The sequence below is a fragment of the Schistocerca serialis genome, chromosome 6 (assembly GCF_023864345.2).
Source record: "Schistocerca serialis cubense isolate TAMUIC-IGC-003099 chromosome 6, iqSchSeri2.2, whole genome shotgun sequence".
NCBI classification, from domain to species: Eukaryota; Metazoa; Arthropoda; class Insecta; order Orthoptera; family Acrididae; genus Schistocerca; species Schistocerca serialis.
In genome coordinates this window covers 201,171,455-201,197,940 of record NC_064643.1, presented here as the reverse complement: position 1 = coordinate 201,197,940, position 26,486 = coordinate 201,171,455, and the positions used below count along the sequence as shown (strand labels likewise).

The following is a 26,486-nucleotide window of genomic DNA, read 5'->3' as shown; positions in this document are numbered from 1 at the left end:
AGGTGATTGAGAAATATTTCGGCTATAGTTCCTGATGTGCTGGCACCAATAGGTGACTCATTTGTTTGATAGTACATTATTAATTTAAAGATTGAAAGACAAATAATTACATTTCAATATCAGTTCCAAGAGGATACTGAATTCTGTAGGTTCTGTAGGGGAGAGCTTCTTGTACATTATTAGGCTCTGTTTAACAGCATGTATAGCATCATGACCAGGGATGTTATTATAAATATTTGTTAAATCTAGAGGGATCATTTGGCCTTAGTTAGTATTGTGTATATCTTTCAGATCATTGGAAAATGAGAGGTTATTTTTTTATTGAGTATTTACTTTCCAACGCAAAGGTCAGTTGTTTGTCCTTCCTGACAAAGCGTTCATTGTTGAAACAAAGCACAAGCCTAATATGAAAACACCAACATAACTGATCATCAGTGGAAGTAATCCTTTACAGTACGCTGCTTCTGAATATCGAGGCTGCAGTTTTTTTCAGTCACTAATGGGTGTTGTTAGATCGTTTTAAGTGCATGAATTAAACGTTTACTCCACGAAAAGCATTTAATTGCATTCAAGTGGCATTCTGGTACCTGCTAACCCTGTCATGTTAAAAATGTCTTCCGTAGCTTCGTCTGCGAGCAAAACCATCATCTGAAATCTATATATGACGCTTTTTCAACGTTAACTACGGACAAAATATTACTCAATTATTTCGACATCTAAAATCAATACCGCTTCTTCCATCTGTCTAACGTAAATGACATGTTAACAAGTAATTCATCTTCGTCTCCCCGTTTTCTTTTCTTTTCTTTACTTAACAAGACCCCCTAACGCTACCTTTCGCCAGCGATACTTGGCAGCTGAGAGACTTGTTAGTTTTTCTCGTTTTTGTTCAGCTTGGATGATTGATATACCTGTCAGAAAGGCAGCAGCGCGCCGTCATACATCCCTTATCAGTCCTTACGTGGAGTACGGCACGGCAGCTTTCACGCTGTGTAAAGGATTACCCCTGCAAGAGATCTCAGTGGCAGAAAGAGGCCTTTGTGGCCTTCACACGAAACAGGGAATGCAAAGGAAGCCCTGTGAGTCACACTGAATGATGTAACTCTCTTCCGACACGTGTATAATTTATTCATCGTCGATATTAGCAGAATTCGTGAAGATGTGATAGTCAAAGAGTTGCAGCTCATCGTTTAGGCAATTATGAAGGCACATTTTCGTTTGGGAATCACCCTAAGAGTAAATGATAAGTTCTTGTAACACCCCACCGAAATCACTAACCTCTGAAATAATCTATACAGTTTTATTTTCCGTTTTTCCTATTTTTTGACTGAGGTTTGTTGTGTAAGTTAAAACAGGTTTTCTTTTGATTATGTGACTAGTTATGCTTCGTGGGGCCACGACTAAAATTTTTAACTTGCGCCCAAAACCGAATCAAATCGAGAGACTCGATTACTCTAAGCCAAAATACACTAAATTCACAGATTTGACGAGATTTTCAAAAATGTGAACAAATTTTACACAAGTGTGTCGTATCAACATGTCTGATTTTCGGAATGCTGTTGAATAATAGATCTAAGATATCGAAAACATTTTTTTCAGACGTCTATGGCGTAACACAAACACAGTGACCACTTGAAAAAAAAATGAAACCAAAAATGAAAATCACAATAAAAGTCCGAAAAACTGCTTTACTAGTAATTTGGGTCAATTAACAAGTAAAACAATCACTTTTCGGAAGAAAACCTGGGCAATTTCCATTTTGAGACAATTTTTAAAACTTTAATAAAGAAGTTTTACTGGTTGGTAACAATGCATTACATCTCAAAGGTATTGGACATGATAGAATAAGTTTTTGAGGTGCTGAAAACATTGATATCAGAAAAATTTGGTGAAATCAGACAACTATTAAATACTCAAAAACCATTAAAAACTGTATTGAGGAGTACGGAAGTCTAAGATGCATGCTAATGAATAAGCTGGAACCCTCAAATTCTGAGATGATTAATAAAGAGCTTGTAAGTAGGCTGTCTAGGTTTTCTTATTGGTAACGCCACGTAGCGCTCTGTATGAAAAATCACTGACTGTGCTGTGTGCAGTCTGTGGCTAGTTTGCATTGTTGTCTGCCATTGTAGTGTTGGGCAGATGGATGTGAACAGCGCGTAGCGTTGAGCAGTTGGAGGTGAGCCGCCAGCAGTGGTGGATGTGGGGAGAGAAATGGCGGAGTTTTGAAATTTGTAAGACTGGATGTCGAGAACTGCTATATATATTACGACTTTTGAACACTAGTAAGGTAAATACATTGTTTGTTCTCTATTAAAATCTTTCATTTGCTAACTATACCTATCAGTAGTTAGTGCCTTCAGTAGTTTGAATCTTTTATTTAACTGGCAGTAATGGCGCTCGCTGTATTGAAGATTTTTGGTGAGGTAAGTGATTTGTGAAAGGTATAGGTTAATGTTAGTCAGGGCCATTCTTTTGTAGGGATTTTTGAAAGTCAGATTGCGTTGCGCTAAAAATATTGTGTGTCAGTTTAAACACAGTCATGTACAATTTTTCTAAGGGGACGTTTCATATGTCGACCCTTAGCCGAGGATACCTCACTGGAATCTTCTGATTTTTTCTTGTAGTTTGTGTAATTAGTGTAGCTTTTGTTTATTGCTAGCGCGTAATTGTAGAGAGAATCTCCTTTGTAGTTGCAGTCTTCCATTGTTGTACAGTAAAACAGTTGTGGCATGCATGTAGATTTGCACCAAGTATTTCGCAGCTGCTCTTGCAACTAACGAGATATTATTTTCAGTGCTATGTTAATGTGTTCTCTTATTTTTGCTCTTCAAATTGTGCTTTTCTGTGTTATCGTGTGAAATATTGTGACAATAATGGCGTGTGAAAAACGTAATACTAGGCTCCAAAGTAAACTGAGAAATGACAGTGAAGACGAAAACAGTGAGTTAGCGCCGCCGAGTAATGAATTAACTAATGTTCAAAGCAGTAATTTGGTAATTGTGCATAGGGAAATGGAGTGGGCTGCAAATAATGGCGTAGACAGTGAAACAAATAGTGAACAGGGATGCATTATCGATCGATCGGACGGCAACAGCTCACCGCAGGAATCGGAAATGACAGGAAACAATCTTGCAAATACTGTAGATTCAGGTTTTGCGTCCTCACCGTTTTCTCAAATAAGTCAAGACACATTTTCTGCTTGTCAAAATGTGAATGTTGCCGGTGCAAATGCACTTCCGAAAAGCATAGAGGAACAGATTCCAGACACTATTACATTATTATTGCAATTAATGCAGCAAATGAAACAAAATCAGAGACAAACACAGCAACAGTTAGACACAATGGAACAAAATCAGAGACAAACACAGCAAAAGCTTCAAAAGTTAGACACAATGGAACAAAAGCTTCAAAAGTTAGACTCAGTGGAACATACGCTTGAACAAACACGTGAAGATTTAGCTACTGAGTTACATAAAATCGAATTGAAATGTCAAAAAGTTTGTAATGACGTAAAAACACAAATTTGTGATCATTTCCGACCTATTTTTTCGCGGCATGAAAATACATTACAGAATCACGAATTAGCCATAAAAGAACTGCAAACTATTGTTCATGAAAATCATGAGACCTTGCAAGATAAAATTGACTCAGTTGCATCTACCGATTCGGTTACGCAACTTGAAAAAACTCAGGAAAACTTAAAGGACACAGTAGATACGATTTCCACACAAATCGACACTCTGAAATTTGGTTCAGAAAAACACACTGAGGAAATAAGCAGACTATCGGAGAAAGTAGCCGAACTTTCGGATCAGTTCACTAACTTATCTGCAAAGGTAGATGATGACCTGAATGACACAAGACCTGTAGCCATCACTGACGCAGAAGAGTATGAACAAATTAAGAAATTAAAACAAAATCAGAATCAAATTAATACGCAACACCAAAGAGAAATCCGGGAAGTACAAGATCAGTTGGCACAAGTAATACAAGAATTACGTATTTCAGAGGACACTCGCGCTCCAACACGGGGAGAGGGACTTAGAAATACGGAAAAGCCACAAAATAATAACACAGGGCATTTCGGAAATTATGAAAGAAATTGGCAAGGTACACCGAATATTGAGATGGAACCGCCGACACGACGTAACAATGACCGATATGCTACTCGCCGACACGATGATTTACTACACGTAAATTCAAAACATTTAAGAATTCTGGCAACGACATTCATCCACAAGCGTGGCTCCATCAATTCTCTCATTGTTTTCCTCCCAACTGGTCATTAGAGCACAGATTAGAATTTATATGTGGCTATTTAGAGAATGAAACAGCTGTAAGAATGCGATCGGTCATTCACGATTGCCACAGTGAAGGAGAATTTTATCATGCCTTCCTCTCAACATATTGGTCTCAAGCTACACAAGACCGAGTAAAACATAGCATCATAATGATGAAACATTTCGAACAATCTGAATTTTCCAGTCTTGTGAAATATTTTGAAGACATGTTGCACAAGAATCTGTACTGTCAAACCCATACAGCCCCTCAGAACTCATCCGCATTTGCTTAATCAAACTACCTGAACATTTCGACATATTATTTTGGCAGGACGTTGCAAAGATGACACTGAAGCTTTTCAGGGACTGTTACAAGAATTGGAAATCGACACTGACAATCGCGGAACGCGGAAACAGGAACACAACAATTACAGGTCACATCCGTCACAATTCCGCGATGAAAGAAATAATAACTGGACACGACAAGGCTGTTCTCACAGCACAAATCGTGACCAAAACAGACACCACCCGTATGACAACCGTTGGCAGAGCAGGAATAATTACAGGGAAAGATCACCTCTCCACGATAGTGGCTATCACAGAGACAATCAGAGAAACAGACAATATGGGAACCAAAATAATTATTATCAAGGGAGACAGAATAACTTTAGACGTAATGGTCCAGCGCGCAGTTGCGATTCAGGGAGAAATTCTCCACCACGTGGCCGACAAGAAAGAAACTATGGAATCTACCGACATGACGACAGACGATATGATCGTAACGACAGAACTGAATTGTATCAGAACTGGCGGGATTCAAACAGGGCGGGACCCTCTCGACAAAGTGAATTTGTAGAAGTTAGGTCTCCAAATCCCAATAACGACGCGCGCCAACAAAGAGACAATAGGCAATGACTCAAACCGCTGGCAGCCACAAAACGTACTTCTGAAACTGACGACGCAGCTGCCGCAGCTAGTAATTACGTAAAAATGGAAGACATTAGGGACATCTTACTCCAGGAACACGACGTAAAACATAACAACATTGCATATCCTGTGATTCACATTACAGTAAATGACGTAAAATTTACGGCAGTACTTGACTCTGGCAGTCCCATTTCAGTAATTAGTGAAACAGCCTTTAGCAAATGCAAACTAGCCACAGACTGCACACAGCACAGCCAGTGATTTTTCATACAGAGCGCTACGTGGTGTTACCAATAAGAAAACCTAAACAGCCTACTTACAAGCTTACTCGAAATCATCGAACTGAAGCTGAATAATTTTTTAAATAAATTGCACAATAGGAAAATGGGATAATTTTTGAAATACACTGTTTATTTAAAATTTCCAGTCACTGTCAGGCTCATCACCATTATCGTCGACATGAAACTCGTTCGCCAGATCACTAAAAAGATCTTCAGTACCTTCTTCTGGAAAACAAATATAATTAGTCCGAACCATTCATTTCTTTATAAAAATCTAACAATATAACTCATGTGAACTGTACCTTTTGTCGATGCTGATTCTTTGTCTAAAACAACGTCGGTCATTTCTGTTAGTTGTCTAGTAAAGACCCACGAATAATCGTAACATCTTTTTTGTCATACCAACCGAAGTCTGTGGCGTTTAGATCTAATAGTTTTCTTATGAGCATTGCTCAACTTTTGTGCTATATATTCTGTTCTCAGCAAATGCTGTAGCAATTCTGTTTTACACAGCAGTAGACTGCAGGTATTGTAATTAGACAAATCCAGGTTTAGAGTTGCAGGAGAATATTCACTTTTCGTTTTACATGTTCTTGTAAAAATGTTTAATTTAACAGAATCGAAAGCATAAATTTTTTTCATTGCGTAGTCTGTACCTGAATTATCCTAAGACGATCAGTACAGTTCCTTTATCAGAGGTATACTTCGCTAAATGTGTGAAAGCCTTTGATATCAGTAGAATTTTTTAGCCTTGTCAATGGTATTCATTTCCCCTTGTAAAAGTGGTTTTCTTCACCCCTTGCAACAGAATGGGGGTTGTATTGGCAACCGATCACAGCATGGAAAACAAGTAAAGATTTTGCTACAGAGAGTCCCCGTATTTCATACAGAAGCGAAACATCAATGTAACGGCAAGACTTACAAACGGCAACATCCACCCAAATCTTTACGGAACATTTTACAAATCCCATGTTCTCAGGCATTGTAACTAAATTGTCAGTGCCTAATATTCCATAGATGCTCGATCTCCTTGATTTATTTGACAAACATGCCATCTACCTCCTTCAGTTCTTGACAATTTAGATCTTCAGTAGTTGTCTGATATACTGTAGCATCTTTGCCCCAATATTTATGTCCCATTTCTTGATTAAAACGGATGGCCTTGATCACGATGATCTGCACCAATTCCTGTTGGGACCAATAATTAACAAAACATTTGACCAGAGTTTCTTTAAATTTCATGTTCTTTGATTTTTTTTTTTTTTGCCAAATTCGAGGCTCTAACTTCTCGTGGTCCTGAGATGTGAAAATCTACCGATGTTATGCTATCGCGAAATCCATGTTCGGTGTCCCTAATAGAGGACCAGAAATTTCTGTGAGATGTTTGCCCGATCGTTGCAACATCGTGTTTATACAAAACGGGTAAGATTTTCTGCGGGAGTTCTCAGAATGTTCCGGGTAATGTGTCTTAAGGTATGCAGTAAAAAGAATCAAATTCAAATGGCTCTGAGCACTATGGGACGTAGTATCTGAGGTCATCAGTCCCCTAGAACTTAGAACTAACTACTTAAACCTAACTAACCTAAGGACATCACACACATCCATGCCCGAGGCAGGATTCGAACCAGCGACCGTAGCAGTCGCGTGGTTCCAGACTGAAGCGCCTAGAACCGCTCGACCACATCGGCCGGCTAAAAAGAATCCAACAACGACTGAAACATCTACAGATTCCGCTGTAGCGTACCCAAGGATGCTTTTGACAACTAAATATAAAATATACAAACGATGTTGATTTTTGTTGAAAATGAAATATTATTTTGATATTAGAAACACTGATGAAATCTACAGTTATGTATATTTAGTAAACATTTCGTTTATAATTGCTAAAGACTATGAAAAGGATATGTGTAGAAGAAGCAAACATGTAATTACTGGCTGCTATCATTTAATATATATAATTGTGCGATAAGATTATGGCGCTCTGTTCTGTTCGTTTGTTATTGATCTGATGTACTCGATGCGAGTAATAGCAAATTACTGTGCCCGGATGTTTTATTTTGTTAAATTTGATTTATTCTGAAATAGAGACTTAGTGGTAAATGTGATTGCATGTTTTCAGTTATAGAAATGTAATTCCCATTTGCCACATTCTTGAGTTTTCAGCATTTTTAACAGACGCTGCTGCGGAGACGAACGTAACATCGCTGGTCTCCTTGTTGTCCACCATTACGAGGAAATTTTAGTGCTCAGTAATTATTTATGAAACGGCGTAACCTAAAGCGCACAGAAGGTTATGTTATCATTCCACAGGAGTATAGAGATCATAAACATTTTTCTACAAAAGGTATAGAACTCATGTAAGTAGAAAACCAGAATCGAGAACGCTTGGTCTCAAGGCAAAATAATTTAGTCTCAGTTTATGCTGGTGTAAACCTGAAAGATATTGAACCTTACTAACCTTACTGATTTATAGAGGATATTTTGCAGTACTGAAACTGTGTTTTTGTCGTGTCCAATTCATACTTTATGCGCACGCATGTACAGACGCTTAACGCCGCGAGTTTTGTTTTTCTTGCCTAGACAGACCAAATTATTTTCACTTGTACCTTAACATTTTTACAGACTCAAGCTCCAATTAATTTCAGTACATAAGATAATGAGTCCAAAAGTGGATAGATATTTTTTCTGCGGCCTACATGTAATGCAAAAGTGTGCTAACAAGAACCGATGGAATTCCTTTCAGTTTTATAGGCAAATGTATTAAACTTTCTTGTCTTGAAGAGTGTACAACCGTTAAACATTTATAACGTACATCACTTGCAAAAACATTTATTGTCCATAACAATAATAATTTCTCCTTCCCTAAGACATTAAATACCTAACCCAAAAAAAGTAGGATTATTTTCCAGTAAGACACTACACCGCCTCAATGATCTCAGTTTTTTTTTTTTTTTGTTTTTTTTTTTTACTGTCTCAGCCTAAGAAACGCTGGTACCCTCTTTCCATTTTCGGAAGGGTAGTTTCTTTTTCTTTTTTTGACAGGAGAAGAGGACCCCGAAAGATTCAGGGTCATCTAATATAAATATTGTATAATGTTTTGGCGTTAAAACGATGCGTCATGGTTTTGGCCGAGAACTTTCGTATTGTAAATAGTCTTCACGGGTTTGCCGCCGGAACACATTGTGCAAATTCCACAATATTTCCTCGGAGCAGCTGTCTGACATCTTCAGGTGGTTCAGACTTGCTGGTGGCAGTCGTACCTAGCCACAAGCAAGGTTGAACCACCTGAAGATGTTGTACAGTTGCTCCGGGGAAAAATTATGGAATTTGCGCATCGTGATCCGGCGGCAAACCCGTGAAGAATATTTACGACACATCCACCGGGAAAGCTTGAAGAGTCAGAACTTTCGTATTATTAGTGCAGGATGTCATTCATTTCATATTTTTTCACGCATTGGAGATAGGTTCGCAAGATAAGTCGCCCCCCATAAAACGGAACACCGATCGCCATGGAGTGCTGTGAATTGTGTGAATCTGGCACCAGGCAGTCATGTGACCTACCACAGCTGACGTAAGTCACATCTGTGAGTGGTGTCTATGTGCCAGTGGGCTGTAAGGAATCAACGCACTAAGACGGCACGACTTGAACACGCCGTAGAATACAAGAATGAACTACCGTGTTTGGAAGTGCCAGTGACCACATCGTGAACTTGTACGACTTGTTGGTGTACCAAATCGGACTGACCAACGTGTCTACAAGGAATGGTGTACTACGCAAAGTCAAATGACATGGCGTAAATACAGTATCGTAAAAATATTGTAATGGAGATCGACCGGCACCGAGTATCACGCCCTTTTCAGTGGCAATCAGTTTCAAACCGACAGGAATAACTGAAGGCAGATTTGGCTCAACCACTATCTGAGCGAACTGTATGCAAAGCTCACTCTGCCGGCCGCCATGGCCGAGCGGTTCCAGGCGCTTCAGTACGGAACCGCGCGACTGCTAGGGTCGCAGGTTCGCATCCTGCATAGGCATGGATGTGTGTGATGTCCTTAGGTTAGTTAGGTTTAAGCAGTTCTAAGTTCTAAGGGACTGATGATCTCAGATGTTAAGTCCCATAGTGCTCAGAGCCATTTTTTGAAAGCTCACTGTCCACAACAGCATATAAAGATAACCGTCTTCAATGGGCCAAATAACATTAAACCTGACTGTATCTGCCTGGAAGGGGGGGGGGGGGGGGGGGAGGGATGTTTTGTACCACGACTTGGGTCCATTCCTTCAGGGTTACTGTGAACATTAACCTAAATGCTTATTTCAATGTTCTCGGTTATAACTATTCTCATCTTACACTCCTTCAAGATGACTATGAGACAGGAATTCTAGTCTTCCAAGCTCACGATGTGATAATCAAAAGATTAGGTATATGATAGGTTATTTAAAAGGTGAAGTATCTTAATGGGGAGTATGAATTTATAAGCTGAGCGACTTTTTAGATCTCTCGAAGAAAAATACAGGTCAGAGCGAGAACAGTAAAAATGGCCATAGCTTGGGATTCTCACAAATTCAGGTGTTTGTTAGTGGAAAGGAAAGAAGTCATTTAAACAAACAAAAATCTTTGACGTTTTCGATGAAAAGCAAGTGGTTTAACCACAGGTTAATGCTATGGGTTTTATCTCTCTAAGAGATTACCATCGGTGCAGAATACATTTAGGAAGCACAGAATAGTGTATCTCATGCTCGATCTCGATGGTTCACCAGGACGAGCAATTTAGACCCATATGTAGGTGGCAGAAGGGAGTTTAAAATTTGTTTTATTTTTTCTGAGGAAACAAAAACAACTGAAAGAAATTTTCTGTTCCTTTTATCCAAGAAAAATGAAAGATGGTTATTTAGAGAACATTAACGAAACAATAGACGGCAGGACTATGCCTATTAAGAAAAGGAATCACTGGCTTATTTATAAAGGAATGTTCTCCTGGAAAATTGATCTAAGAAATACTGACGAATTTTTGTTCCGCAGTTGGCTGCGCAGAATTTAGTTACATACAACGATCAGCCAGAGCATTATGACCACCTTCCTACTATCAGTATAGCCCCGTCTAGCCGATAGCAACGCCACCTGGCGAGGAATGACTGCAGACAGACACACGAAGGGTCTACGTAGTCTCAGTGAGCGTCCCGTCCGCGTGTAGAATGGGAAGGGTGCGCGATTTGTCCGAGTTGACCGAGGTCAGATTGTGATGGCCCAGGGACTCGACACCAGCGTTTCGGAAACAGCACGACTTGCCGGCTGTTCGAAGAGTATAGAGGTGAGTGCCTCCAACATGTGGCGAAACAATCGTGAAATCACATCCAGACGTCGCGGGGTTAGACGGCTAACCCTTATTACAGATATCCGACGTCGTGAGCTGGCCAGAACTGGTAAGGCAGGGCAGGCGGCGGACTCCAACAGAGTAAACATCAGACTTTAATCGTGGCCAGAGTACAAGTGTGTCTGAACACACAGTGCTTCGAACACTCCTAACGACGGGTAACTGCAGCTGATGACCCATGCATGTGCCAATGTTAACACCACGACATCGGCCACTACGGCTGAAATGGGCACGTGACCATCGGCACTGGACATTGACGCAGTGGCAGAGCGTTGCGTGGTGTGATGAATCCCGATGCCTTCTTTATCATGCGATGGGAGAGCGCGAATCCGTCATCTTCTAGAGGAACAAGTCCTTGACACTTGTACCGTGGGAAGGAGGCAAGCTAATGGCGGCTGCATTATGCTCTGTGGAACATTGACACGGGCATCCATGGGTCCAGTGGAGCTCGTGCAAGACGCCATGACGGCCAAGGAGTATCGCACACCGGTTGCAGACCACGCACACCTCTTGACGACGATCATGTTTCCCGAAGGCATTGGCATTTTTCAGTAAGATAACGCGCCATGTCACGAGGTAGGGATGCGATGGGATCGTTCGCGGAACACAGTGGCGAGTTCCTCCCTCGACCACACACACTCGGCATTCGATCGAAGATATCTGGGATGTGACTCGTGGCATCAGAGCTGATCGCCCCCTCCCCGGAATTTGAGGCAATCAGGTGACTTGTGTGAGCAGATGTGGTGCCATCTCTCAAAAATGTTCAAATGTGTGTGAAATCTTATGGGACTTAACTGCTAAGGTCATCAGTCCCTAAGCTTACACGTCACTTAATCTAAATTATCCTAAGGACAAACACACACACCCATGCCCAAGGGAAGACTCGAACCACCGCCGGGACCAGCCGTGCTATCTCTCTCCAGCGAGCTACCAACGCCTCATCGCTTCCATGCCACGAAGCGTAGACGCTGTTATCCGTGCCCAACGTGGACATATCGGCTGTTAGGTAGGTACTCATAATGTTGTGGCTGATCAGTGTACATCCACAATGGTTACATTTTGGGATCAGAAAATGTTTATCATATATTAGTAAATACTATTTCTGTACAAACAAGAGAATTACATGAAGCATAATCAGGGTGTGAGAGCTATGGTGAAGAGGAAAGGATTTGCCACTTATAACACAATACCAAATGTACGCAATAAAACCGAAGGAAATGTGAGATCAAGTAGGTTTAGACTTTTATGGCCCTTCATGTATGGGGAAGTAACTTACTAGTTGTGTAGGGTACAGTAAGTAAGTAAACACCACTCATGATTCGGCCTTGGACGTGTTTCAACTGGCCGACTGTTGCCAACAGGGCAGTATGCGTTGTGAACTGTGACCGCGGGGTATGTGATCATTATGCCGCCAGTCCCTCCAGCGGATATGATAAGTAGATGAATCCTGATGAGGTTTGCTTCTTTATTCAACCAGCTCCTCATCTGGCCTCACAGTGTACGAGTGGATTTATCTACGTCATGAAAAATCTTCCGCATTGAAAGCAGTAAGGCAAGCCATTTGGTTATGAAGGTAGTCTGTTGTTTGTGTTGGAGTAAATTGGTATGGTTACATCTTTCAAGCATAACTGTTGCAAAAGGTGTGATTCGGTCTTTGGAAAACGAGTTACTTTGTCAAATTTACTTAAGTCACTATGTCTCCTGTCAGATAAAGGAAGTCAATTCACAAGAAATTAAATAACTTTTAGTGGAAAATAAAATAATACATATAATGGTCTCTAGATTCCATCCTCAAAGAAAGCCTTTGGAAAGAAAATTATAAGCGAGGTAAGGAGACTTTGTCATACGTAGTGTGCAAAAAGGCATACCTTATGGATTCATTAGGTTAGTGATTTTGCGTATCTTATGAATAAATTACCCCATCTAAGTACTGGTCTGGCCCCAGGTGAAGTATGGAGTGATCCATTGTTACCGAGGTTACCTCGGCCTAAGCAGTAACCACATAGTTAAAAAGAGATAAGCAGTTTGGCAGGCCAGCAGTTTAATGTAAGTGCTAGAAAATGACTGCATAAATACTACGAATGGGCTACTGAGCCGCCATTCGACTGGTGAGTTGACAATGGTAAAACTACATTGACAGAGTTTCAAGTATGTTACGCTGTCAGAGGAACTGGTTCATAAATCACAGAAACTATAGATCAATAAGAGAAAATATCATGTGTACCATGTCTGAAAGAGAGACCAGTTCTTTACAGATTCCGGATTTAGGGGGAAAGGGGTTACTTAATTATTCAGTAGACACCTCCAACCAAACGTAAATAGCAATGTATTTCTTGATGCAATAAATTACCAACAGCCGTATGTATTGTAGAAGTTTATTTTATGAGCTTCTTATATGCTACCAGTTTCGACATTACGTTGATGCCATCTTCAGGCCCCACACGTCATAGTCGTAAAATCGGTTTACACGGAAGGAGCCATATAACTGGATCGATATGCAACAGCTCTTGGTGGCCAGGCGACACAGTTTGCAAACCGCCCCAGCAATTTTACCTCTATGACGTGTGGGGCCAGAAGATGGCATCAGTGTAATGCCGAAACTGGTAGCACATAAGAAGCTCATAAAATAAACTTCTACAATGCATACGGCTGTTGGTAAATTATTGCATCAAGAAATATATGCCAGCCTTTTGTCCCACTGTCCATAATACATCAACAAAGATTAACAATGTATTTGTCTGGACTGGATGTACTAATCAAAACCAGCTAACCATTGAAGCCAACAGATAAAATGTTACGTAAGCGAGATTTGTAAGAGTGGAAAATGTAGTTCTTTCCTTGCAGTTCATATTCAAGAAACAGACAGTCCTAAGAGGGATGTTATACTACTGAAGTCTAAAAGGTAAATTGTTTAAACAGATTTCTTGTGAACTGTTTCGTTAAACGACAAGAGCCATCACGGGTTATGTAACGTGAAACAGTAATTCTTTTCTAAGCTTCGATCACCATGTTTGCAGTGGCTGCACTCGAACGATACAATAGCAACAATTTACTCCAACACAACCAGTACGTAAGACATTTCCCTCTTCCCTTACGTAAAGATCCAAAAATTCGGGCGCAGGATTAGCCGAGCGGTCTAAGGCGCTGCAGTCATGGACTGTGCGGCTGATCCCGGCGGAGGTTCGAGTCCTCCCTCGGGCATGGGTGTGTGTGTTTGTCCTTAGGATAATTTAGGTTAAGTAGTGTGTAAGCTTAGGGACTGATGACCTTAGCAGTTAAGTCTCATAAGATTTCACACACATTTGAACATTTTGAACAAAAATTCGGATGCTAGTAGGCTTCACATTCCCCTCAGAATTATTGGTTACGTTTGATATCTTATTTGGGATCAAAATCTTTACTCTTTGATATAGCTTGTAGGCTTCATGTAATTTGACATATTTTGTTATTCAGATATCTAAAGAAGAAAGTGCTCTGGATTTTCATGGCTCTGAGCACTATGGGACTCAACTGCTGAGGTCATTAGTCCCCTAGAACTTAGAACTAGTTAAACCTAACTAACCTAAGGACATCACACGCATCCATGCCCGAGGCAGGATTCGAACCTGCGACCGTAGCGGTCTCGCGGTTCCAGACTGCAGCGCCAGAACCGCGCGGCCACTTCGGCCGGCTGGATTTTCATGTACTGAATTTTATGGAGGAGGTGCAAATTAATTCTATTGTTAGAATACATTTTAATTTTTATTACACACTAGAGTCTGGAGAGGAGTTTATGGTATGGACTCTTTATGTCTCTCAAAGATATAAAAAAAGACTTCAGTAACATGCTACATCCTTATTCTTCGTGTCTACATATTTGTTTCTCAACATAAACGTCCTGCCGACTAACGCATTGCTCCGAACGGCAGACAAGTTTACTGTTACCGTCTCTGTAGAATGTTTGACTTTGTTCAGGTAACCACAACCTCACGCCTGCTTGCATCGATTCACCACTATCAAGTGGAGTGCTCGAAAGAGTCCTTTACGTTTTGGAAACAGATGGAAATGTGATGGGGTCAAATCGGGCGATGATCGATGACAGTGAACCCAAGGCGTCGGATTGTTGCAGATGTCACAGGGCTCGCGTGTGGTCCGGCATTGTGATGCTGAAGCAGAGAGTGTCCCATATGTGGACGAACGCTTCTGCGCCTAGAAACTCGATTACAGCACACTGTTTTTCACTCGCTGACATCACACGCCACCATGTTACACTCCACAGTCTAGCGACAGAGGGTTGTAACTTGCTTCACCGAAGCGGGAAAGTGAACCGACTAACATGCATAACATTTAACACCAGAATAAAAAATTCAGAGCCATTGCTTTTCTGCACGCTCTCGTAAATTGTATACTGCAACACCATCAAGGACAAGGTCACTTTACTGGCAAGGGAGGTGATAGGTAGTTCTTCATTGCAGGAGGGTATGACAAAAAAATCATAGCAAATGAAACACACACATCACAACAAAGAGTACCTAAACAGTCGTACAGTTTACTCTCCTCTGCGCCTTATGCCGCAATTCGGAATGGTCCCTGCAGGCTCTGGAGAACGGTGAAGTTCCCGTTTCATCATGTCTCATTCACTTTCAACTGGCCAGAAATCTGGTTACCTTGCTAGTAAGGGAGGTTTTGTACATCACGAAGAGCATGACGTGCTGCAGTAGCCGAATGTAGATGTGCATTGTCCTGCTGAAAATTCATACCACTTTTCTGTCGAAGAAATGCCATGGGCTCGTGGATAACAGCCTGTGGAATATAGCGGCCACTTTTTAGTTTAAGCTGCAAAAGAATCAAATGTGATCTTGAGTTGTAGCTGACGGCTCCCCACACTATGAATGCTGGGAGGGGACCTGTGTAACGTGGGCGAGTGTACACTGGAAAAGGGAGCCCATGAAGTCTCCATCATACGAGGGTCACTCCAAAAGAAATGTACACTATTTTTGTAAAAATACAGTTTTCATTCTGCATGTGTGAAAGTTTTACAGTGTGTAGATACATCCTTCCCACTTGTTTTCAAACTTAGTTCAACTTGTTCCCGTGAGTGGCGCCATCACAGCATGTCTTCAAGATGGCTCCTACACTTGACGTTCGTCAGAAGCAACGTGCTGTCATAAAATTCTGTGCTGTGAAAACGAGACCGTGGGAAACATCCACAAGAGGTTGAAAAAGGTGTATGGAGATGCTGCTTTGATCGCAGTACCGTTAGTCGGTGGGCAAGCAGGTTACGTGATGAAAGCGGGCACGGCAATATTGAGGATTGTCCTCGCAGCGGCAGGCCTCGTACTGCACATACTCCAGACAATGTGCAGAGAGTTAGCGAATTGGTGACTGCTGACAGACGCATCACAGTGAACGAATTGTCACGCTACGTTGGGATAGAGGAAGGAAGTATTTGCAGAATACTGAAAGTGTAGCGTTAAAAAAGGTTTGTGCCAGGTGGGTTCCCAGGGTGTTCACAGTGGCTCACAAAGAAACAATACAACCGGTATGCAGCGAACTTTTGGAACAGTACGAGAATGGTGGAGATGAATTTATCTGAAGAATTGTGACAGGTGATAAAACATGGGTCCATCATTTTTCACCAGAGACGAAGAGGCAATCGATGGAATGGCATCATGCAAATTCACCCAAGAAAAAAAAATTGAAAACCACAACTTCTGCTGGAAAAGTTATGGCTACAGTGTTTTTCGATTCCGAAGGACTCTTGCTTGTGGACATCATGCATGGAACCACCATAAGTTCTGATGCATATGTGACGACACTGAAGAAACTTCAAGCTCGACTGAGTCGTGTTCGTCCAAATCGGCAAAAGCAGGATGTTTTGTTGTTGCACGACAATGCACGGCCACATGTCAGCCAAAAAACCATGGAAGCGATCACAAAACTCAGATGGACAACACTGAAACACCCGCCTTACAGTCCTGACCTGGCTCCATGTGACTGTCATCTCTTTGGAAAACTGAAAAACTCTCCTCGTGGAACAAGGTTTGAAGATGATGACTCCCTTGTGCACGCTACCAAACAGTGGCTCCAACGGATTGGTCCAGAATTTTACCGTGCGGGTATACAGGCGCTGGTTCCAAGGTGGCGTAAGGCAGTTGAGAGGGATGGAAATTATGTGGAGAAAAGAAAGTATCGATCCTAAAGGATGTATCTACACACTGTAAAACTTTCAAACATGTAGAATAAAAGAAGAATTTTAAAAATATAGTGTGTATTTCTTTTGGAGTGACCCTCATATATGTGTACATCTATCACTTAATCCATACAGACAGAACTTCACTCATCACTGCAGCGACACACCACCGATGCATTGTGCCAAAAAAACTCAGCAATCCGTGTATAATACATCATCCAGCTTCCCGCAGGCGCATAGTGCGACTGCGTTGAAATGGGTAAAGACGTTCAACAGGCTTCCTAAGCACCAACTGATCGCCGATGACAGTGACAAATGAATCATTAATATTGTAACTCCTCATTATGCACATGTTATAATCCCGTTGCCACAGACCACAGTCCTTGAAGAGTTATCGTCTTTTACCAGCAGTTAACGTCTGGTGCAATAATGACAGCCTGTAGGAGATGTATTCTGATGCCTCATCTATTACTGATCCACTGTCTTGGTTAATTTCTCTGCAGCAGTCATACTTTTACAAGTGGTAGAGCGTTACATTAAACAGCCATATGTCCAGAATATCCATAACATTAAGATTAAAGCATAGTCGCGTTCCTGTGCAACGACAGGATACATCATAGTATTAGTTTATCGTAATGGAAGATGGGTAGTATCTTTACTTGTCTTTCTACTGAAACACGTATGTAACGTAGCAGCGATGGTGAGGCACGTTAAAATCTTTGACCAGAGAGCCTATAATCGTAGTTAGTCTGCGCTTGACCGCGCGAGTGTTGCGAGCAGTACGCTAGTAGTCGTCATGTAGAGCAGTACGCGAGTTGCAGTAGGCCAGTGCACTCTGTCGGTAGTAGCAGCCCAGTGCGGTTGTGTGATGTAGTCTGTCGGCAATACTGGTCAAGGTGCTGAATGAGGTATATTGTTAATTAAGGTAATCATCAGATAATGTAAAGTTTATTTATTGTAATTAATTTCCAACAAGTGCCCCAATAATAATTTTGATTTCAAAAGCAATTTTACAAAAAAAAATTTTTATTTAATTGAATTAACGATTTCGTTCCACTTCCCTTAAAGAAAAGTTTTAGTTAAATTACAAAAAAAAAAAAAAAGAATATTATTATTTGCAATGCAGTTCCTTCAAGCCGTGCGCAAGAATAAGAGCAGAAATTTGACTAGCAGTTACAATGAGGTAAGAATTTAATTCTGATTTTTGCACAGGGCCAAAGACCGATATTTCGGGTTAATTGAATTATCATTATCACTGAGATTTTCTTATCACTGAATTGACTTTCATTATTTTCGTGTGGAACTTATACTTGGGTCAGATTACGATTCTCTTTTTTCATTGTCAGTAGATTTAATTGCTAGGGAGGTTACGTTTGGCTCCCATTCATTTATTATTTCTGTCTTTAAAATTTCAGTGGAGAGGTTACACTTAGCGCAATGTCCATTAGCATTCTTAAATAATATTGTCATTTCTTATTTAAATTTTTGTGGGGAGGTTACACTACATAGGGTGATTTTTTTTCTGACGCATCAGGTCCAGCGCCGCACATGCTTTACGATATCAGAAAAGAAACCTACTGAGCAGAGAACTACCGATGCGTTGCCCCTTTCAGGTCTCGCTTAGAAGTAAATCACTGGCCTCTACAGCCATCTTTAGCTGGACCAAAGATATGGTAATCAGAAGGAGCGAGATCGGGCCTACATACAGAAAGCTCCGTCCTCTGTGAAGCCAGTTTCTCAAGCGTGTGAATACTGAATGCATCGGTACAGAGGGCGTTCTTTCTCATGCAGCAACAGAACGCCTTTTCACAAGGACCGCGAGGGTTTGATTCTGAAAGCAAGCTTCAGCCTGTCGCCCAACACCATATTGTTACATGGGCAGTTCTTTCCCTCCCCCGTAATGCTCTAACTCTCAGAAGACGCTAGCTGCACTTTGTCCATCTCATTTGTCGCTTTACAGTAATGGATCGACATTCCGGCCGTATTGATTAAGTGGTTCAGGAGAGGTTCACCTTCATCAGCATGCTATCCACTAAGAGTCGAAAAAACACAAAAACAAAAAACAAAGAAACACTAAAATTCGAAGAGATTAGAAAAATCAGCCAACCAGTTGCAAAACAAGGGTTTATTAGCCTTGACCTAGGTTTCGATATTTCTGGCTGATTTTTTCAACCTCTTCAGATTTATAAGTTGCTGATTCGCAGCCATGTTTAAGATTTTGTCTCTAGAACTCGATAGCTGAATTTCTAGATATTAAATACTGTAATTTCTAATCTTTTTAAAAATATTTTGCTGTCGCTACATGAGTCCGTCATGTAGATACAAAAAAAAATCAATACTATGTTTTTAGCAATGTCAAGCTATTAAATTATGAGTGTGTTACATACTTACTTATACTACACATAAATATAAAATGTGATACAAATGGATACAAATAAGTTTCAAGGATACAACATACAGTTAAATTTGAAAAAAGCAGGACCCATAGTAATAGCTACAAAGAATGTGGACTCCTGCTATCCACAACGCTGGCTAGACAGTGTACAGCGAAACAAATCATGTCTGCTGATATACCAGTAGGAACAGTGAATATTCTATACCTACTGCTAGTAAGTGCGAGTACTGTACGCTGTATATCGGAAGAAATCCTGCAGGCCCCAGAGCACTACAGATTAAAGTATCTTTAGAGCCTAAAAAGCATGTTATTATAATGTCGACACAGTGTTATTTTAATATTTTAATGCACAATGTCAAATCTCTAGATCGTTTTGCTCGGGTTCAATGTGGTTGTGTACAAAATAAAGAATACTTAAAGCATCAGTTTCTTAGTCAGACTAGGCATCAGCGCAACGTAAACGCCGGCCACTGTGGCCGAGCGGTTCTAGGCGCTTCAGTCTGGAACCGCGCGACCGCTACGGTCACAGGTTCGAAACCTGCCTCGGGCATGGATGTGTGTGATGTCCTTAGGTTAGTTAGGTTTAAGTAGTTCTAAGTTCTAGGGGACTGATGACCTCAGATGTTAAGTCCCATAGTGCTCAGAGCCATGTGAACCAGCCATGCAACTTAAACTAAGTCGAATATTCCTTTGATACAGATGTAAATGAGAAAGTGAAGGAGGAACAGGATAAGAAAGTAAAGTCTACTGGTTGTTAGTTGTTACTGCTATTGTGGCTGCGCCTCTTATTGCTTACAAAGTTGCACAACAGTGCCTAAGTGTGACACATAAAGATATTTTTACACTAATGAGAAAAATGGAACAGAGATTCCTACCTAGTAGGAGCTATTTAATTACGGATGAGGAACAGGACAAGAATGTAGAGTCTGGTGCTTGATGCCCTCATGGTGGGGATGTTTCATGTCACAGAATCCATCAGATAACGAAACGACAAGGAGTCCTTCCGAGTAATGATCAGGACATCGATAACTCAAGGAAAACGGCCGTACCGGGGATCCAAGGCGTACACATCTCGCTCCATCTCATCCTTGATTTACTCAAGAGGATAGAGGTACGGTGATAAGCACTCTCGTGCTCGAAGAGTGAGCTAGATATATTTCGGGAACGATGGAATGGTGCATTGCAATCCTGAAGGTAAGGTAAAAGTAGAGTGCTGTGGACAAACAATCAGATGAACAAAGCCATACGTTCACCACACAGATATCACCCGTGCGTTCCAAAGTGCTGCCAGTAGAACAGCTAGCACAGTGACTCTGTGTAGGAAGTTGAAAAGAATGGGGTACAGTGATCGAGCAGGACCTCATACTCCACACATTTGTGTAGGTAGAGCTATACGACACTTCACATGGGGTGAAGGGCAGCGTCACTGGACGGGGGATGACTGAAAGCGCGGAATTTAGAGTGATAATCACGCTATACCCAGTAGCAATCCAATGGAGGAGTTAGGGTTTGGTGAATGCCATTATGAGAAGTGCCACCTACGATTAACGGAGGAGGTAATGTTAAGGTATGGCAGTGTTTTTCGTGGTTAGGGCGTCGTTCCGCTACTGCGTTTAAGAAAACGCTAAATGCGGAAGGATACGATCACACTTTACATCTCTCCAGACACCAGCGTCCAATATCAGTATCTGGTCTGGTTTCGACTCTTGAGGATGAACGCACTACCATTCCTCCAAAGATATTCAGACATCTCAGTAGAAGTGTCACCAAGGTGAAGGATGGACACACCCTATATTCATGTCTCGATAATTTTAATCAGATACCTTCTAAGCCATGGCCCTCGGACTGGCCCACCATGAATTCCTCTCCTGTGCCAACCTCTTCATCTCAGAATAAACTACGTCCTCAGTTATTTGCTGAATGTATTCCAGTCTCCGTTTTCGTCTACAGTCTCTCTAGTACCATGAAAGATATTTCCTGATATCTTAACAGATGTCCTATAATCCTGTCCCTTCTTCTTGTCAGTGTTTTTCACATATTCCTTCACTCGCCGATTCTACGGAGAACCTACTCATCACTTACTTTATCAGTCCACCTAATTTTCAACATTGATCTGTAGCATCACATCTCAAATGCTTCTGTTGTCTTCTATTCCGGTTTCCCCACAGTTCATACCTGTCACCATAAAGTGGTGTGCATCAAACGCACATTCTCAGAATTTCTTCCCTAAATTAATACCTATGCTTGATACTAGTAAACTTATTTTGTGCCAGTGCTACTATGTTGAACACAAAACGAAAAATACAAGTGATGTATGCGATGTGTTGAAGCAAATGTGGGTGTAAGAACGTCGGAAGTAGGTCGACTGGAGCATTGAGACTATTGAACACATCTCCAGAACCACACGCATGAGCTAACAGCGCTGTAAATCGCCACTGAAGATGTTTCACAAATAAAAGAAGCGAAACCCGAATGGCAATAAACAAAGTACCCTCAATTAGTTGCGCAGACGGAACATAAAACTACGAATACTAATTATCAATTAGAAAAGTGACAGCTGCAAAGCGTCAAATGGAGAGATGCATGTTAGGAATTACGAGAAGGGAAAGGAAAAGAAATAAAAGAACCAGAGATCAGACAGGAGTGGTAAACTTAATGACTACTCATAATTGTCATTGTATCTCAGCAACAGAGACGTCAGCTCTTGCAGTCAGCGAACAAACACCGTCTGGTTCACTATTTCTTTTACTTCTTGAGCCTTACGTCGTTCTTACCAGTGGTGAAAAACTATATCGTTAGGCGCCATTTCTGAAGATGATGTGCTAGACAGATAGAAACCAGTAACCACTAATAACAGAAGTAGTGACCAGGACGGTGCTTCTCTTGTGTAATTATAACTGTAGCTGAAACTAAATGGGATGGTCAGGAGCCATGCGAGTGGGTGGTAAGTAGACCAAAACATTCTTTGCTACCTAAATCCCAGAGCTAAGAACCCGACCGAGCCTCGTAGGAAGTGGGTGGATAGCATTGGAACACATGCAGGGGCGACAGGGAGGCACGCAGATTACCGCTATGCACGGAAAGACTTTTAACGAGCAGTGAATGACAGTAGGTTGGTGATAATGATGATAGTTGTGACGATGTCATGTATGAGTATACTGATGGTCACACCTCACATGGACCAATAGGCAGAGGGTCTCCACAAGCAGTAATTACCAAACATTATTCTTTGTATCTATCTAAGCCACGCATCACAACATTGTGACTGTACATAGTGCACATGTTGTCGACGTGCCTTATTTCATGGGCCTCTTAGGTAACCTACAGGATTGAATTATACACAGGTTGAAACTTCCTGACAGATTAAAACTGTGTGCCCGACCGAGACTCGAACTCGGGACCTTTGCCTTTCGCGGGCAAATGCTCTACCAACTGAGCTACCGAAGCACGACTCACGCCCGGTACTCACAGCTTTACTTCTGCCAGTACCTCGTCTCCTACCATCCAAGCACTTGCCCGCGAAAGGCAAAGGTCCCGAGTTCGAGTCTCGGTCGGGCACACAGTTTTAATCTGTCAGGGGGTTTCATATCAGCGCACACTCCGCTGCAGAGTGAAAATCTCATTCTATACACAGGTTGTTTGATAAGTATAGGTACAAACGAAATGGGCGAGTAGAGCACAATGTAATAAGCAAATAAGGCTAATAAACACAGGTCCGGAAACCAATGGTTTCCCTGATATGACGTAGGTACAAGTATAGTCATTCCAGTGTTCCATCACTGTTAATATCTAATGCTACGTTCTGGATGATATTCCTTATGGCGAAAGATGTGTATGTACTATACGCATGGTGGTAAACTGGCACACTTTCGTGTGGCTGTACCGGGAATACGCAGAACGAATCTTTGACGAGAAGTGTATCACTAGTGACTCACTTATACCATGGCCTTCCAGGTCTGATGACTTGAATTTTTCCGTTTTTTTGTGTGTGGGGATATTTAAGAGCTTCAATGTATTCCAGCCCTGTTGGTAGTGTCGACCGATGAACTTCGGGAACGCATTGTGGATGACTGTCAATGCTTTTGGAACACAACTGAGAGTTTTGAATGTGTATGGGTAACAGTGAGGAGACGTTCTGAAGTCTGCCTTCACACGAAACGTGGAACACTTGTTCTAATGTGTCTCTGCTCAAGTAGTCCAGTCAAACAGTACGTATATAAGGGACGATAAAAAAGTTTCCGTCCGAAGGCAGTACGGTCCTAAATCGGTATGCCAAATGGGCAAAATCGACATGTGCATTGAAGCAATCATCCCATCCACGCAGCAGATTGAAGATACCCGTTTTGGTAGCACACTGCTTCCTGCTGCGCGAATAAGTCCGTAACTGTTTGCTGCACATCCTCGTCCGACAGAAATCGTCGACCGTTCAAGGTCATTATTAAGTAACCGAAGACGTGACAATCGCATGGGGTGACATCAGGATTATAGGGCAGGTGCTCAAATGTCTGCCACCAGAGTTGGCGTAACTTAGGCGTTACATTTGCGGTATGGGAATGTGTGTTATCCTGAAGCATCAACAACCAGACATGCTGTTCCATACGCATTCTTAATTTTCCGGTGGATTTCTTCTGGTGTTTGTCCTCCGGCAGCCAAGAAATGGATAACAGGACGTTGGTTATGTTTGAATGCATTTGGTAGTAACGTCGCCTTAGTTCACGTTTCCGTATTTACCACACGAACGTCGGAAAGACATGAATGCCACACTGATCCCTTGTTACATGTCGGTGCTTATATATCCGCGCTGGAGTCGCCCTAAGTTTCATATACGCTGCAGCAACGCACTCAAACTGAACCCCGTATACTTATCAAAACGTGTAGTAAAGGATTTTACCTTTTTAACTCGTTCGTATGGCTGGAAAGATTGGAAAATCAAGTTTTTCCAACGAAATTAATGTTGGCTGAACTTTCTTAAGCTAAAAGCTTTGAAAATTTCGCATTTTTCTTTTTTTTAAATCTCTGTTCCTTCTGCCCCTAGCGCTCTGACGTCTACTTCCTTTCAAAGTGAGCATAAAATTCTCTACAAATGTGATCATTACAATTTTTTCTGCATCCAAATACCCAGGGCGCTACAGTTCATCAAAAAGTTCCTACTTAAGTATGTTTTTACTACAGAAAGTTTGGTCAACATAAATTTTGTTGGCGAAACTTGGTGTTCCAGTCTTTCCCTAAAGAGCGTACTTTCAATTTCGTTCCTCGGAGACTATATTATGCGTTCTTGTAAACACTCGTAATACGTCGTATCAGGGAAACCATCGGTTTTTGGAGCTATATTTGTTGGGATTATTTTCTTAATTCGGTATTCTCTACTCGACAAGTGGTTAATAAATTTCCATGTTTAGAAGACCGATTTGGTGCTTCGAACACATAGGCATAATTTACACATTCGACCCTCCTGCGTTCTCTGGCTGAACGAGCTGAAATAATTTACAGTGTATCTGGTAATTGTTGCATTATAGTGTGGTATCAATGCCCAATGCTCTACGCTATTGTCGTAGTACCATAGGGTACGAACCATTACTGGAACAAGATAATATGGTGAATGAACACTGCGCGTAACAAGTAAAATCCTCTGGGTGTTTAGGCCGAGTCATTTTCTCTTCGGACTTCTTCTTCCAGTACTCTGAGTGTTGCTCGCTCAGTTAGTGTCATCTTCAGCAGCTTTCTGGTGTCCCCAAATAAACCGCGTGAGTATGAGGCAGACAATAACGTACAAATGTGGAGAATAAGGCTTTTCAGAATACATCGGACAATATACCAACATCAGACACACATTCCACTTAAACCTAAGCAATATTCAAGTCACCATAGACGCAATGCTCAGACATGAACACCAGTGGACCATGGTAAACACACTCACTGACCACTGATGTATCAAAAGTGACCTATAGGAAGTATGTTCGAACCAGACAACGAGCCTTTATGCAAAAACAGGAAGGAATCCACAGGGTGGAAAACAGCACTGATTCCAACATGGTATCAGATGATGATATGATCTCGACACGACCGTAAATGAGAATGTGAAGAAATGTCCTAAATAAGAAAACAACAGCCTAAAGCATAAAAATAAAAAAGCAGAAGAAGAACACACTACAAATTGTAAAGGCAATTATTAGCGGTTAGTGTTTAGTTATTAGGAAATCTGGAGTAGATGTTAGATTTAGATGAAGAGCTGTGGTTAGCGGTCTGTGGCTTGATGAAAAATTCCAAGACACTCACCGCCATACACACTTGGTGAAGGGACATTCTTCCACTACCATCTTTCCTAGCTTCTGTTTTTATTCTTCCTAAAATGTGGTTATGGTTTATATTTCGATTTTACAAATTATGTTAATTTCACAAATGTTTATATCTTTTATTGATCCATCTTAAATTCAGAATCTTGTTTATTTTAGAAAACATTTTCCCAATTTATAATATGTATTAGAGTTAAAATATGTCATAACTTCTTCTCTGTCTTCATAAATTCTTGTCTTAATTCGTGAATTGTTAATTTTAAGATTTTCGTTTCTTAATTACTTTTAAGCCTGTAAGTATTTAAAGCTGCATTATTATTAATCCTTATTAAAAGTAATATACAACAAACACGTTTCACATTCTGTACATGTACATTTTCGTACTGTGAAAGTACGACCTGTCTTAGTAACAAGGTGACAGGTCATTTGTAAACATCAGTAAATAAATAAAATAAATAAATAAATAAAATAATTGTACCCAGTTGAGTGGTCAGAGAGAGGATGGGAAGGGGGTGGCGTAGAAAAAGAACGTGAATCCAGTTATTGGTCAGGAATAGAAGGGAACGAACAGGAGAGAAACCCTGACTTGTAGACGAAAAGCTAGGTGGATTTCATTAAATCTTACAATATCGACAGATATCACGAAACATATAAAATATAATCGGAAAAGAGTGTGAATATGTCAGTGTGCGACTAGAGAATGTGTAGATGTGATCCCTTCTAGGACTGAGTATTAGTTAGAACGCGATGAAGCTGTTTGTA

The 26,486-nt window shown here is 41.1% G+C and overlaps 1 non-coding gene across 1 annotated transcript; it reads right to left on the bottom strand.

The window, feature by feature from the left end:
• Window positions 1-22,804: 22,804 nt before the first annotated feature.
• On the bottom strand, window positions 22,805-22,879 carry Trnas-cga (transfer RNA serine (anticodon CGA)). Its single transcript has one exon. It is a non-coding gene; the product is annotated as a tRNA-Ser (tRNA).
• Window positions 22,880-26,486: the final 3,607 nt, after the last annotated feature.